This window comes from Ischnura elegans, chromosome 11 (assembly GCF_921293095.1).
Source record: "Ischnura elegans chromosome 11, ioIscEleg1.1, whole genome shotgun sequence".
Lineage (NCBI taxonomy): Eukaryota > Metazoa > Arthropoda > Insecta > Odonata > Coenagrionidae > Ischnura > Ischnura elegans.
Window position 1 is genome coordinate 71,253,868 of NC_060256.1, and position 16,761 is coordinate 71,270,628.

The window sequence follows — 16,761 nt, forward strand, 5'->3', positions numbered from 1 at the left end:
GAGTTCGTAATAACCGGCCCTCTTTCAGCAGTACTCCACGGCATTCAGCATGAGGAAAAACCAGCCTGTAGCACGGGAGACATCAACGCCTGAATAAGCGGCATAGAGGTAGAAGAACCCGCCTGGGTTAGCCCAGAGTTCTCTTCCCTTCCGAACGCTTCAGACTACCCCTCCCCCGTCAACTCCGTTTCCGAGCGAGCGTGGGTATCAGCACGGAACGCACAGCGATGCCAAGCGTACGCCAATGGAGAGCGTACAAAGGGGTTGGCTTTTCGTGAGAAGCTACGTTGGAAGGCGCGGCGCTTTCGAAAACCTAAGGTTGCATTACCGCTCGAGCCTGTGGGATTTCAAACTCCCGTATTGCGAGTTTTGAAGGGAGAAGGGTAGAGAGGCGGGCGAAGTTGTCACTATTGGACAAATTTTCTTTAATATCAACCTCTATGAGGCTCCGAGGCTAATGAATAATCTACCGCATGGCCTCCATGGCATTTCTTACGGCTGTCTAATCGATATCGTTATGCGTTGAGATGCTGAATGCCTACCTGTATTATTGTCCAAGAATACTTCTAAATACATTGCAAACCTGCCTACATCTGATGGAGATAGCCTTTGAAACTTGGAGACTTCAACGGCCGTATTTGTACTGCCTCAAGTGGTTTTTTATACTTTATTTACAAATGAAATATTTTCCCCAGAATAACTTGTCCGCTCTTAATGAAATCCGGTAACTACTTCTTGCTGTGATAAAGTGCGTTTTCATGTAAGTTTACTTGTCGCATTCAGCTTGTCATTTTATTGTTGCATATGGAAGGGTAAATTTAACGTTGATCAGTAAGAGGTATTATTTTACGATTATTTAGCTATCTTTCGTTAGTAATATTACATCAATCGAATACCTAACTCGTAATGAACCTAGCTTAATTAATCTCCAAATAAATCTTATCCAATATGGAAACGTGCACGCTCTTTGATATAGTTTTTAAATTGAATCTCTTATGCGAAAAAGTCGTTTGTATTTTTGGTCATGGAAAGTAATATCAATTTTCCTGTTTCCACAGCTTTGTTACCCCACTACTTTGTAGCACTGACATTTTAGGAATTGAGCATATTTAATGTGATAGTAACACGAGTTTTGCAAAAATATTCGTGATTTTAAATTTAACTGTGATATCCTTTCAATATTTTTGAAGACGTTCACTTGATGGAGAAATACTCGGTAAACTCAAGATATCGTCAGTGAAACAAAATGACAATGCAGTATTGCGCGCCTCGATCCTTCGAATCGCGAGTGGCATTGTAAAATAATAGCACGGAGAAGACAGCGGCTATAAAGGAAACTTTATTTATTAGCACTGGAGAATCCAAGAATCGGCCGAAATATTGGGAACAATAACTAAGGTAGTTCAAACCATTCAATCCGGTTGTTAGTCATCATTGACCTCCAAAGGCGCACGCGAAAATAGCTCCAATCCTCTTTCGTATACTGAGGTGCAATAAAAGCCTGCAAAACCCACCTCCACAACAACAATTGAAGCAGGAAAGCTCATGAGTGGCTCCAACGGCAACAGGTTAAAAATGGGTGAAAATTTGCACGAGAATAATCTCGTTTATTGTCCTCACTTGTCTCCCTCCCCCTGGGCATACAAACAAGATACGAAAACTCGATAGTAGCCTTACACAATAACGAATGTCATTAGGAATGGAGCCGCGGCATCCACCTTTTTACTTTTGCCAGAAGAGATATGCAGTAAAAGGCCCTTTTGTGTGTTTGGCCATCGGTGTAGAGAGAGAAGGGGGCTGACGGGGTGGCAGGCAGTCGACCCCGCTATGGCTCCTACTTTCCATCGAGGAAGGCCGAGCTGCGAGAGAAAGGCCTTCGCAGACGGATGCGGCACGTGTGGCAACGCCGCAGGAAACAGGTTCGGGGAAGGAGTGTGGGGAAAGAATGGCCGGAGCTGGCATGGGAAGGCGAGAGGGCGGCTGCGGCCGTCGCCGCCGCCTGCCTGGCGGGTAGGAGGTGGTCGTTAGTCCGCGAGAGTCTGAAGGCGGTCGTCCCCGAAAGGCCTTCGGGGGGGAATGGGGGGGAGGGGGCGGTGGTGCCGTGTCGTGGATCCGCCAGCCAGCCGGCAAAGACCGTTCCACTGCGGCCGATCGTCGTAGCGAGAGGCAGTGCGGGTATCATCCAGTCAACCCTCTTCCTCCTCCCCCAGAACATACGCTCCCTCTCGGAGTTGGCCCCTCACCCTCTCCTTCCTCTCTCTCTGTGGGACCGGTGGGAAAGCTGCTTCTCCACCACCGTGAGGGCCGCTCTCACTCCCCGCTCTTTTCAACACACCTATTTCCTTCGACTTCTGCCGAGGCCTTCGATTCTCTTGGTTGCTCACCTCTTGAATACTCTCCTGCCGCCGGAATGCGAGAGAGAGAGGGGCATACGCGGATTTCGATTCTAAATATCGATGCTGGTTTTAGCCACAACTAGCAAGCGGTGCCGAGCATACTTGGAGCAAATGCAACGCTATTTATTCTCTATAGCTTTGATGATCGATGATTCCGTAAATTTCAGTTTAAATATGTATGACTTCAGAAAATTAATTTAACTCACGGAATGATTAACTGCATAATTTCCCACTATAAATGAAAGGCTTATCGAAAGATATCGCACTTATCACTATTCCTAAAGTGTATGCCACGGAATACGCATGAGAAAAATGTGCGGTTTAAAAAACAATTAGACCATTTATGAGTGTAATGGTTATTATTAAAAATGAAATTTAACAAAACATCTGTTATCAAGCATATAAAACATCTCGTTTGTCCTCTTTCTTCCAATTTTCTATCAAAGCGAGAGGTTTATTTTAGCGTGGCGTTCAGGGATAAATAGAGCGAGAAACGCTTAATTATTTGTACACCAATAGGAAATTACTTTTATAAAAATTAAGCACTGATTTGAATTGTGTGACGATCCTCCCTTCATCGAAATTGAAACGAATAATATATCCGTCAATAATTTCTTCTGCGAGAGATCGCTCTTTTCTCTCCACTGCATATTCGTCGATCAAGGAAAATGCACTGAGAATGCGAGTACGTATTGCGCGTCGCGCTTCTCGGAGTAGGGAGATGATCTTTGACTTTAGACAATCTTCCCGCTCGTGTGGAGCGAGCGATATCTCGGAGACGGAAAAGTGGGTGGGTGAGCGGTCGCGGTTAAGTCTCCTTCGCTACGATGCCAGTGTTGCCGAGGTGCGAATAATCCTTGGAAAATAATAAGTAGGTTAATGAAGCGACTCCCTTAGATCGTGCCTCATGTAGCGGAATAGAGTCCTCGAAGAAATAAAGCCTACAAATAAATCGGTAGAGGCAGAGTAATGTTGAAAACGAAGCTCCGGGGTGAATTACGGCATTGCTTTAAATCCGCTGAAAACGCTGATAACCAATACAGTTGAGACGGGGGCGCAGCTAGGAATTAAGATTGGGGGGGGAGGGTTTTAGGTGCAACTAATACCGGGGTGTGTGGGGGTTTGGAATACCCACCAGGATAATCGGTAGGTGCGAGATATTAATAAATTGCGGAATTTTAAGATGAACGGTTCAAAATGGTGAGTTTTACAGCTTTCAGAGTAATATTTAATTAATACTTACACTGTTCTATTAGTAACATTTAACCAATTAAGTAAAATGGATTAAACTTAAAAATTTCTCTGAGCTCTGGGGGGGTTTTAATCCCCAAAACCTCCCCTCGCTGCGCCACTGAGTTGAGTTGCAATTGGTGTCCATAGAAAGGGATGCATGTGTGGGACAGTGGAAGAGTAACACACTGAAAGCGTTATAGCTAGATCTATTCTTGAGACTAAGGGTTCATTGGTTCCGGATTTAATTATCTCTTCTCCAATTCTAATCGCCAGGTGGACTCCGAATACGGAATAGTCATCTGATGTTTGTATAAATTGACGATTTTAAAATTTCCTTCCTTGAATGAGAATTTTTTATTGAAAAATGGATCAGAAATGTGATAAGTAACTAATTCTGAAGAAAAAGATGCTCCAGAATTTAAAATACAAGGAGTTTCGACCTAAACCGAGTATTTGTTGACCTCATATTTTTCTTTGAGTGAATATCTGCGTGTCGGAGGAATGGCGTTACAAAGGGAATATCTTTTTGCCGATAAGATATCCCTCCGGGCGCTCGGTTTCTTATCGCTAGCAAGACGGCTTTTTCTGAAGTACCGACGCGAGCGGAGCTTCTTAAGAAGCTCAAACCTATTTCCTCCACAATCCTTTTTATAATGAAATGGTGCGTAATAAATGTAGACCGCATAATCCATCCCAGTTCTGTCATACTTTTGAGTAAGAAATAAATAAACTTCATACGTACACGAGTCTTTGGCACAGAACTTCATTCGTCATGGTACTTGGGGCATCAAAAATCAGTGACGTATGGTGGGTTTTACTGATGGGTTGGTCTGTCAAAAACAAGGAATATTATAGGATAGATGTAGGATGAGTGAAATGGATTAAGGAATCGATGGTGTTTGGCGACTCGTTTTGGGACTCGTGTGGGGCAATGTTGCGAACTGCAGGCGGGAACCGTTATCTCGGTGGAGCGCGCCGTGGTGTCTCAGATACGCTGCCCTACCTTGAGCTCGTATCATTGAGCACCTTTCAGTCCGCAGCTATTCGTTTGGCCGAAATTCTAAGCGATCGTCCCAATGCATTTTCTTCTATGTGGAAAGTTGTTTCCATTCCTATGTTTTAAGACATACTTGAGCTGTGAAGTCACTCCACATCGGAGTATTGCGCAATCCACAGTTAATCCACGAGTAAATATATCGTAGGGAATGAATTCTTTTCGAAGAATGTTTCAACACTAGGGGTAAGAACTATATTTTCGTCGCACCTGACGGAATTGGTAGAATTTATTAATGGTGAATATTAGACGAAGATAGTTCAATTATGCTACCAATTAATGTAGTATAGGACGCTGTACGGGGAGCTGAATTCGATTACGTGAATTTTATATAGAAGTGGGAATTATTGAATATATTATTTGTGCACTTTATATTAATTTAGTTCACTTGTCCTTCGATTAAATATCAATACAATACATTATGTTTTACTATATAAAAGCAGTGGACGTGAATTGTAGGAATATTTCCTCCTGCTTAGACGTATTCCTAGTTTTGACTAGCTAACGTCGACATTCAAGGTCGTGGTGACTTGGCATTGCGCAATTGCTGCGCATGAAGATCGTAACCGCCACGCGATGTCGTAGAGTGAACTTCGATCAAATCTCCCGCTTGAAGGATCCCCGCATATCTTCGCTTTCTGCCATTCGTCCGAACGACTGCAGCGCCTCCAACTTGTTATCCGTTCTATTCCCTCCCCTTGGCTGCCACGCAACTTGCCCCGGAGGGCCGTGGACCCTATCCTTGGAGTTAGACACCGAGCGAAGCACGGGATTTTGCTACTCTTATTAGCCAGCGTTTTCGTTGCTTCGAAGTCAACATATTATCTTTCGAATTTTTACGTTCTCCAATATTTATTTTTTGGTTAATGGATGAGAGCACCGAGGTATACTTCCGATAAGTCCAAATGAACATTCTCTCCCCAGAAAAACTGACAACTTTACTTGAATCTATTTCCAAAATCCTCCGTGTGAATTATATGTTCTCACAAGCCGGTTGGAGTTTATCAGTGCGCGCCAAGAAATCCTATTGTCAGCTGTGTTTCCTCAGTTAACCAACTTCTTTCTGCCTGTGACTTACAGTAGGGATACATAAACAATTTCAGTGGAATTTAAACATTTAAAACTTCCATTTCAAAATAATAAAATATTATTTTATTAATCGATATAAATATTGTCATTCCCGTGCGATATTTCTACAAAATGCAGCCAAATACGTTCACACGTGGACTTTTTGCATGGTAGAAGGAAGTTCGAATTCCGTACTTCAGTTGCCAATTAAAGTATCTCATTACACTTCTAAAATCACTTATTGTGGCTTTTGTTACTTCCCATAATGTTATCATTAGAACACGCATTTATAAGCATGAAATTCAATTGTTTCACGTATCAATAATGTCATAATGGACTGGTGATTGCGAAAGAACTTCTGATTTACCATTGGATGTACTTAGGTTGGAAAAAAAGAGAACAAATTTTATGGTAACCGTATGGAAAGCGTAATTAAAATCTGACGACAGAATGAAATGGATTAGGCGCCCAGTTCAGCGGCATGTGTGAGTGGCTATCAGGTTGACTTCGTAGTAAAATGAGAAAGCCGGTGACCTCGTGGAATACCGCTTTGCGCAGAGCATTCTAACTATAGTCTGGGTAGAACGCAGTCAATGCCTATCTGGTGTCAGTCACGGCTAAGACTGTTGGCCCTCTCTCATCGAAACTGCCGTTCGTCAGAATTAACGATACGTCAGTAAGTTTTGAAGAATCTAGAAATTAATTTTCTCTTCGATTTCAGTTATTGGAAATACGGAAGAAATATTTGTATTGAGTACCGTTTGTGTAAATCATAGGCTATCTCTCGTCAAGATAGTGGAGGGAAGTCGTAATAACGCAGATCCGGCGCGTGTATTGGAAACTCGACAGGGGAAAAGGTTTGTGATTGTGGGCGGTTAACTTCGACAGCAGGCTGTCCACGTATCCACATCCTGAGATACTACCCAGCGTCCGGACAGCGCGATAAAAATTTTCAAGGCGAGCTTTCTTCTTGTTCAGTGACGCATGGCTAAAGAATAAGAAACGCCGCAAGTAGGGACGTAAATAAAACTCATCTTATGTAAAAGCCAGTCTATAACATAATAAACCAAAAAGGCCTGCATTTAGCTTTCGCTGAAGTATTGGAGGCGAATCATTCCATTTATTAAATCCGCGAATGAGTTATGAAAGGCGATTTAAAAAGTGGCAGCGAAGGTAAGGAATTTGCTGCAATTATAATCCTTTTCAGTTATTTTGATATTGGAATTCCCCGCAAATATTAAGCCTGGTGATAATATTTGTTATTATCATCAATTTAATATCTGTGGGGGGAGGATGCCTTTCCGGATTTTTCCGAATAAAATCCGGAACAATTCACAATAAGTCGTATCCATCTCATCCTAGTTGGCTGATAGTGGGACTGTCCATTGACTACCCCTTCCAGCACCTCCTTTTATGTTTTAGTCCAAAATCTTAATTCTAGTACATTAAGGAATTCTTTACGTACGATAAATGTCCGCTGACTTGGAATTATTAGGGCTTTATGCCAAAATTGTGCCTTTAAATTAAATATTGGACTAAAAATAGTGGTGAACTGAGAGTTAATATCTGTCGCGCAGAATGCTTTTCGTCTGCTGTAAGACGTAATGAGTGATTGTTTCGTCTCTGATGCAGTGTTCCCAAATTGAATTAGGAGGAGCTGAATGTTGCTTTTATTATTTTCCTGCGATTTGGAGTTTTTTTTGTTTCCTATAAGGTTTTTCGCAAACTAGCACTGACGCAACTTTTGCCCATATATTTAGATTTGGTTCCCCGCATTAGTAGTCGTGGTTGATCGTGGAGGAAGAAGCTCTTCTTCTTGAGTACATGGAGAGAGCCAGCTCGGGTGTGTCGCTGAAGGAAGGACGAAGGATTTCCGCGTGTCGGCTGGTTGGAAGAAAAAAAATGAGGGCCCCGAGATAGGGGAAATAATATTCTCCTCGGCCACCCCCTCAAAACTCCCCCGTCTCTTGCGTCCGTCAGGGCAGACCTTTGGGAAGGGAAATGAGGAGGAGGAGGAGGGAATGTGAGGGGAAAATGGAGAACTTCGCCGACCAATGGGTGAGGAGGATTGCGACAGGCGCGCTGCCGACTGCACACCTGCGGAGGCGGCGAAGGATGTTGCGAGGGCAACGCGGTGGGAGGGGGGATATTGAGGGTGTGGGGGGGGAGGAGGAGGAGGATTGGGAAAGGAAGTGGGAGGGGGAGGTATTCTCTTTCTCGGCAGTCCTCCGTCCGCCGCATGTGCGCTCCTCTTATCGCCGGCAGTCGCGCTGCCTCTCGCCGGTCGACCCACTCCGGTGCCTGCGGGAGAGCTTTCGGAATTCTCCGGGATCCTCGCGCCATCTCTCGGGCGCGCTGCCGAACTTGGTCGTCGAGGTCGATTTGGTTCTTTTGGGCGGTCGAATCGAGATGGCGTAAGGCGAAAAACGGGCACAAATCAGAAATTAATTTTTTGCTGATGGTTAAATAGACTTTTGTAATGGGGGAGTTACGAAAAACTCTAGAAATCCGCATTAATAAACGAAGAATGTTTTTTTTTAATGGACATGCGCTAACCGCCTTTTGTATGCTATCAGTCACCCTATATTTTTGGGAAAGCTGAACATATTTTGGGGGGTGTTTTAAGCCCTTACAGTATCCTCCCTGGCCACCTGCCCAGCATGACAACATTTTCTTTTTTTTTTGCTTAGAAAAAAGGTATATTTAAATAATACCTCAATACAGTCATCCACCGTTTTTCTGGGTCCAACAGGTTGTACAAAAGGTAACATAATTAAGCAATAATTCAGTCATGTAGTATTATAATCGATTACATCTAAAACGAGCGAAAAGTTTCGTTTATATCTTATTTCTGCGTGATGCGTTAAGGGAACATGCTTTTTGCTACAGTTTTCAATGATGTCAAGGCCCTTTTAGAACAGTGAGCATGTTAGGCTTATAGCAATAACTTATGAAGTACCCATTAGAGTTAACAGGGAATCCAAAAGCTGGTCCGCGCATGTCTACTGTCTAAAATCGTCAAGAAATTGAAGAGTTCGATCAACTTAACTTAAAGACTGCCGTACATGAGAGTAAAATGAATCCATCGCCATAAAGTATGTGTGTCTTTTATAGAAGGGAATTTGGCTCCACCGTTTGGAAATATATCAGGATTGGGGGTCTACTATTCTTCCGTTTTGATCTATAATACAACTAAATGTTTCGTAAAATAGCATTGGTAGAATATTTGGACTATGTTTCAAATATTTCTCGACGTTAGAAAAGCTACTGCATCCAAACTTTATTCTTACTATTCTTAATCGCAATATAGGCGGAGTACTTAAGTGTATAAGGTCAGTTGTCATGCCCCACACGCAAAAAGTCAATTTTTAGTTGGTAGTGTAGTGTAATGAATAGAAATGAACTAAGTATGCATTATTTAATGTGGAAGAGGCTTTCGAAATTCACGTAATGCAGAAAAGAGCGGAAGTTGGTTTACCTCCTTTTTACCTCAATTAACGCGGTGGATAAGAACATTGGAAGTCACTCTCATTAAGGATTGATTTCTTTGAGCCACTTAGGCAACAATAATCCTTCACCCATGACCTTCCGCAAAGATATCCTCCCCTCATCGTTGCATGCCTCAAAAAATAAACTGGTTTTCGAGTGGCACATCTTAGCTCTGTTAAAACACAACGAATTTTATTCGCATCGGCTTGAAATTATCTCTAGCTTTTTTTCTACTGGCTCAACTCCGAGGCCGAGCGATTCATGCCTCAGGCAATGTAAATGAGTCTAGAATTATGTTTTATCGAGTTTCCAATAGACTTCAAACTCTGACATGATTTTTAATATCGTTTGTTCGCTTTCATGTTTGCATAAACTCAGTGCTTTCGTGCTTGTGTTTGTGAGTAAAATTTTAATATTTATATGTAGCATAGTCTAAAATGAAATGCAAATCTGTAGTAGTTAACTTGAGGTATTTGTGATGGTTATTACAACCAGGATAACTTTCTACGCATGAATTTAATCGGCTGTCAAATATTTTCGATAATTATAATTTAGTTAAGTGGCTCTCGAACATTCCGTTTCTAATTTTTCGGGATTTACTTAAAAATATTAGATTCAAATTAGTGTCCAATTTATATGAAGAATATCTCGGAACTTGTTTATTTTTTCTTATGACTAACCATGGCCTGCTCCTGTTGAGGAACTATATCTTCATTAGTAGGCATCAATCTCAAATCTCTCTCTGCGTTTACTACCGCTGAAATGACTACAGGGCACTCTGCTGTTTCAAGGATTCCCGGAGTTCAAGGAATGGTAGAGTTCCACAGATATGCGACGTGAGGACGTAAACGAGGAAGAGTTGGCGAAACCATCCCCCCTCCGACCCCTCCCTCGCCAGCAAGGAATAAACAGTTTCGAGAATTTTTTTAATTTTGTTTGCGTAAGTTACCCAGCCGACGTCATTGGAGAAGGCGGAAATTATGAATCTGCGACGGTATGATGTTGTTGGCACGGTTGGCTCACCACACGTCACGAAATAATGAGGAAGTATCTGTTGTTACTGGAGTTGGCTTTTGGATTAATCGTTCGGTTAGAGTTCGGTGACTATTGAGTCGATTGGGGGAGAGAACCTGCTATCCGGCAGTGAAAAGGGAGCGTTCTAAAACAGCATCATTTGTAGTATGCAAATCATTTCCCAAGACCGTACTATTTAGAGGACGAAGGGTAATAAATGGATGGAATGTTCACTGGCAATTAAAATATACCCGTACATATTACCTCAATTTATTAACTTTGTGCCTCTAAAGATATGGGCTTTTGGTATATTTATAGTACAAAAAATCGATGTTTAACCAATTTATAGCAATCCTACCATTCTGGCGGAGATACATCTCCTGATAGAATTCTCTACTCCTCATGTGAATTATCGGAAACGGGAAACTATTTCGTGAAACTTTTGGTTACATTTCCTCAGTATTTCGAAACTACCGTCTCCGTCAATTTAAATTGCTATAAAGAACCTTATGATACTTAAAGTAAATATTCGGCTGAACATTGATTAATCCCTTAATATTTAGCTCGTCTGTACATAACTTCGTGGAATGGATTGAGAGATGTTGCTATTATAAAGCAGTTGGGGGATAGATTTTAATTGTTTATACTCGAGCAGAATTCGCCGTTGAGCGAGTCACCATTATTGCCACATCCAAGTAGTTGGGACTTATCGTGTAGTGGCCTATTTCCCTGTGTTGACTATCGCATGCAGACACAGGTGAGGATCACAAATGCGACGGACGGTGCCAGGAGCGAAGTCAGTCCCATGCAAAACGAAATCAGTCCGCAAACCGCCAGACGGCGGACGGCTAGTCGCCTTGGCTTCACGCACGGGTTATTTTGACGACCGTTCCGGTCGGCCCTCACTCAAACAATGCCTCGGATGAGAAAAAACACAAACAAAGGACCCGGCGGGATAGTAAGGATGAGCGAGGTGAGGGGAAGAGAAAAAAGAGGGGAGGCAGCCACGTGCGGGAGAAGAAGGGGGGAGAAGACTGTTGTCCCCGAGAAGGAACGACCTGGGGGTATGCACCGTCCTTGGTCGCGGAGCGCGTTGTAAATACGAGGTGGGTCTCCCCGTCGCAATGGCAAGGGGAGGGGGTGGCGGAATTCAGGGGGGCGGGGAGGGGGTTGGAAGGGGAGAGATGGGTTACCTCCCCTCAAGCAAGACGTTTTAGGAGAGGGGTGACGGAGCGAACCACATAGTGGACGCGGAACTTCTTCGCCTCTGGACCTCAGTAGCTTTTACCGTTCCATTTTTACATCTGGGGCTCGGGGCGATGGGCGTCCTGTCCCGACGATGAACCCCACCCGCGGTCGGGACCATGCGCTTTCGAAAAGTATTCGCTCTCGTGGAATCTCTACCCATGGACAATCCTCCGTCGTCTCAGGTCGATCGGAACCTTTGTATTTGTACTAACTACCCGCTGGAGATAAGCGCCCGCCGACGATTGTATCGTGTAGTATCGAATTTGTCGTATAGTATCGAATTTGTCGTATAGTATCGAATGTGTCGTATAGTATCGAATTCACTTGCCAATCATTAGCAGATCGGCGATGCGATTTGAGATGAGTAGGATCGGGATGGACTACACCTCAAAGGAAATAAGTATGGATACGTGAGGAAAGAAGAGTGTGTTCGTGGAAAATATTCTTCTCCTTCTCTATCAGTATTGCCCCTAATAATACCCATTTTACCAGATATTCATGGGCTTCGTCGCCCCGTTAATGGTGATTTCAGAATTCATTTACTGGAATAGGAATGCACATGAAAAATGTGCCAGGAGTGTTTACGTAATGTGTCTATTTCCGATTTATGAACGAAGTATAAATATTTTTCCTCACTTCTCGTGGAAATGCCTTTAGTTGCTCGCCAGTTTGTGAAAGGGCGGAAACAGATGAAGTTCTAACTAATTTTGATTTGTAACGTGACGATGTTAATCTCATGTCGTCCAGGGGCGCAGCCAGGAATTAAGGCTGGGTGGGGCTTAGGAGCAACCAATACCGGGGTGTGTGGGGGTATGGAATACCCACCAGGATAAGCGGTAGGTGCGAGATTAATAAATTGCGGAATTTTAAAATTAACGGTTCAAAATGGTGAGTTTTACGGCTTTCTGAGGGATATTTTATTAATCCTTACACTATTCTATTAGTAATATCAATCCAATTAGGTAAAATAGATTAAACTTCAGCATTTCTCTGAGCTCTGGGGGGAGGGGGGTTTAACCCCCAAACCCCCCCCCCCTCGCTGCGCCACTGATGGTCGTCCATACTATCATAAAAATTGTGTCCGTAGTTGGACTCATCTCTAGTCATAGCTGTCTCGTTCCTTGCGGGAGCTCATGTTTGCTCGCACTGTCTGGTCTCGGTCAGACTCATGTTTCCCACGCACCGCTGTTGTAAGGCCGCTTGAAGCGGTAGTCGCCGCGATTCCGTAAACAGCTTCAGGGCCGAAAACGAGAGCGAGTGGCATTTTTTTTCAGCGGAAATAATCTTAGTCTGGAGAACGTTGAATTTGAATAACTGGTTCTTTCAGCTTCCGTTGAGGATATCTTTGTATTCTTCGAGACGTTTGCCAAAACTCGCGGAATGTCTTCACAACCTTGCTAAGACCGGTTGAGGGCGGATGTGGCGTCAATGGAATGCGTTGCACTTCAAGGCAATATAGGAATCCCAGAAAGATAGACCTAAAATGATGACGATAATCAAGACACCATTGACTATTTGTTTACTAATATTTTGTTTGCTACATTATTTTCACCTTTCGTTGGGTATCAGATGAGGGGAGATGAATCAATTTCTGTATCGTTTCTCGAATTGACTTGCCACTCATAATAGAAGGTGTGATTAAAAACACGTGCATGCGGGCTAAAGGATTTGTTATTGACGCGCTGATTATTAAATTCATCCAGAAATACGACAGGATCCATAGTTTTCTTGTATTTCTTACCATTACTTTCCAGTCTCAATCCGAATACTTTTTCAGTTACCACAGACATAAAAGTTACCCTGCACCAAAGGAAACAAATATTGGTACTGCATGTAGAACGAAAAAAGTTGGAGTGATAACGTGTGACAAAATCGCGTCTTTCTCACCTTGGGAAAATTTGAGGGGGAGAAAAAACGGAGGACTTGAGAAAGTCACGTGGGCAAGCCGGAATGGAGTATCAACGGAAAGAGGGGAAGGTAGGAGAAGCATGTGGATGACAAATGAAAATCGCCACGTCCCGTTAAGCCACGAGTACAACTTCCTTTCTCTCTCTTGAGAGCTTTAAATTACTCGACCTCCCTCCCTCCCCCCCTTCCTCCCTCCCCCAACATCATCACCACCCCAAGTCCGACGACTTTGAAATCACGCGCGGACGCATCGCATCCTCGTGGGGGTGGGCACCAGACGAGACCACGCACACTTCTCTCTCCGCTAGCTTGATCCCCCGTCACGAAGCAAACAGATGCGCTTAAGGGTGCTGTCACACTCGTGGGGAGAGAGGGAAGGTGGTACAGATGGGCGTGCGGAGGAGGAGGAGAGGAAAAAAAATTGACTGCGCGGAACGCGACCGTTCGCGAGGGAAGGGAGGCGGGGGTAGGACGATACGAATCGATTTACTGGCACGGGGTCTCGCGTGCTAGTCATTCAACCCGGCGCCGATATATATGCGAGGGCGGGCGGTTGGGTTGATGGAGAGAATGAGGCGATAGCCACAACCCACCCCCCAGTCCCATTTGACGGTTCCCTCTCGATCCGGCTCCGTCCTTGGCGGTGATTCGTCTGCTCCAAGGTGTTTGCGAGGGGGTGAGGGATCGAGGGGAAATCAAACCCCACTCTACACCCTATCTCTCCCCCTATGGGCATCTACGTGTGTTGGGAGGTCTGCTAGGGAAGGTGTTTTTTTTTCCTCAAGTAAATGATGACCTGAACTCATATGAGTAACCTCATCGCATGTTTTTGAGTCGTAGAGTCTTCTCAATGAGTTGAGGCGGTGGGGTGAGTGAGAACGTTCGTAATGGGGGAGGGGGTGGGGTATTGTACCGTCTCTGTGAATGCATACCCGTGTCGCCGTGGCTATTGTTGCGTGAGGTAGACGTCACGTCGTCGGACACAGTTTCTATCGGGGACGTCAACAAATAGCTCGATATCCAGCGCGCGGGCTCCTCTCATTTATGGAGCAGGCCGGCGACGCGTCGTGGTCGCATACGGTCGATTCACACTCGATTTTTTCGTTGTATTCCTGACGGGCCAGTTTATTAGTGAAGGTAATTCAGTCGATTCGGCGAACCATGAATGAGATGTTAATTAAAGAAATAAAATAAATTATGAGGACGTTGTAGAAAGTGGGAAAGATTTAAGGCTGACTAGGTCCATCTTTTTTTCTATAAATCCTATAAAATGTGAAACTTGCGTGGTGTTAGTCCAAAAATACTAAGAGCCTCTTGATTTTCATTTTAGCCTCTTGATGTAAATTAAGAACAAAGAATTTTAGAGACAGATGGAATCGGAGCGAAAGTTTAACACTTTATATTCGTTATGTATTTGAATCCGTAGTTTTGTTTTAATACTAAATCCCTCCATTCGCGAAGGATTGAGTTTTAAAATTGTGGTAATGGTTTCAAGTATTACTGTGAGGCAGTCGCAGTGGTGAAAACGCTCCAATGAATCCAGTGAGACATTTTTGCCCGAATCGGAATGATAGGTCGGCGATGTGAAATACTCCACCCTAAATTCTTAGAACGGTTTGTGAGAGGACGGAGTACATCATCTCAGCCCGGAGATGCTTTCGAGGAGCAGTTTTATAAGACGCAGCCTCCTTCCCGAGTGGCAAAGGTCCGTGAAGTCTCTGGTGCGGCGACCGACTAAGTCACGCAATCACTACCGTCCCACTGACCCATTTACTCTGAAACGTACGCTGCTTTCCCTTCGAGCCCACGCAGGCCAGCGAACAGACAATAACACTATCTTTTGGACGCTAGTGCCCCAAAGATGTTTCGGTGAGGAAGAAACACGCTCCGGAAGTTTTAGGCTTTCCAAATTCTCTTAAGAGGGCATTTCTCTGATCCAGTAATTTCCATTTTTATCACTTACATTTACGATTTATTCTAGTCGGAACGAATGGCAGGTGAAAAAGAGGAGATAAAATAGATGACAACATATGAGATATAAGTACTCGTCTAGTGAGATATTTAACATGAATTTTCTCGAAAAATATGTTCAGCTCCGGACACCTTTACAAAAATCAAGCAAGCATCAAAGGAGGGGAACAAAAGGAGGAGATGGGCGTACCCAGCGAGGGGCAGGAGGGAGTAGCTGAACCCCCTAGAAGCAAAAATCGTTAATGCTTTTAAGGAAAATAATATTTTTTCAAGCAATTAATTTAAAAAACTAATGAAGAGCTGTTATAGTTTCCTTAAAATGTGGATTTCATTCTCCTTTTCCATGCTTACATCGTACCTTAAACTTGAACAACAATGGCTTGCCCCCCCCCCCCCCCAGTTTTGATCCTGGGTACGCCCTTGGGAGGAGGTAGTTGGAAATGGACAGCTTGCTCTCCGATTAGAAATATGTTGAGGAGATGTCCGATCAAATATTTTTACTGACAAGTGTGAGTTTCGTGAGTAGTACTTGGTTGAATCCTAAAATGGACGAACTTTGGGCGCAGAATAGTCGTTGTAGGTTCGCCAGCTGATTTTAGACGAGATTGTGACGCACGCATTTTCCAACCATGCATTCGCCGGAGTTGAAGATGACTCAGATCTATTCCTTCACCCTCCCTCCACATGTGGCGATCTCGTCTCGATTCCTCGAGCAACAGGCTTTTTTCCATGAATGCTCGCGTCACTTTATCCCGGGAAAGAGAAAAGTATTTCCAACTTTTCTCTTACTCGGAGAAATCATGCTGATGTTAGGGATAGTCATGTGTTGGGGTGCTATTCCCGCATTCGGTATGGCGGGTTCATAGGCGGATCCAGGGGGGGGGGGGGGGGCACGGGGGCACGTGCCCCCCCCAGACCCTCAAAAATATGCAATATTTTTAATACGGTCCCATTATCATTGTGTTCGTTTTGTATTACGAGGTATCCTTGTGCCCCACCCAGAACAAAATCCTGGATACGGCCTTGCTCGTGCCCCCCCCCAGAAAAAAATCCTGGATCCGCCCCTGGCGAGAATAGTCATCGCTGGTGATATTTTAATCTTTTAACCCCTATTGAATTGTGATTGGTCCCTGTTAGGGTTGAAAGAGACCGACAATTCTATGAATAAATTGTCCGAATTTCCTTTTTCATATAAAACAGTGTTGAAATATCCGTGGTATTTTTTTCAAAATAGTCTACTCACAAAAGTTGCTATGGTAATTTTCTGTTCTCTTTCTGAACAAATTGTTCTATATTTTATGTAAGCTGATGTTTTGATATTTATAGCTTATCAACCTATTATTAGTGCAGTGTATAAACATCATATGATTGAGAAATAAG

General features: G+C 43.7%; 1 protein-coding gene across 1 annotated transcript in view; it reads left to right on the forward strand.

Moving 5' to 3' along the window:
- LOC124167683 (basic salivary proline-rich protein 2) overlaps positions 1-16,761 on the forward strand; it is a 38,212-nt gene that overhangs the window by 16,329 nt on the left and 5,122 nt on the right. The window lies entirely within an intron of this gene.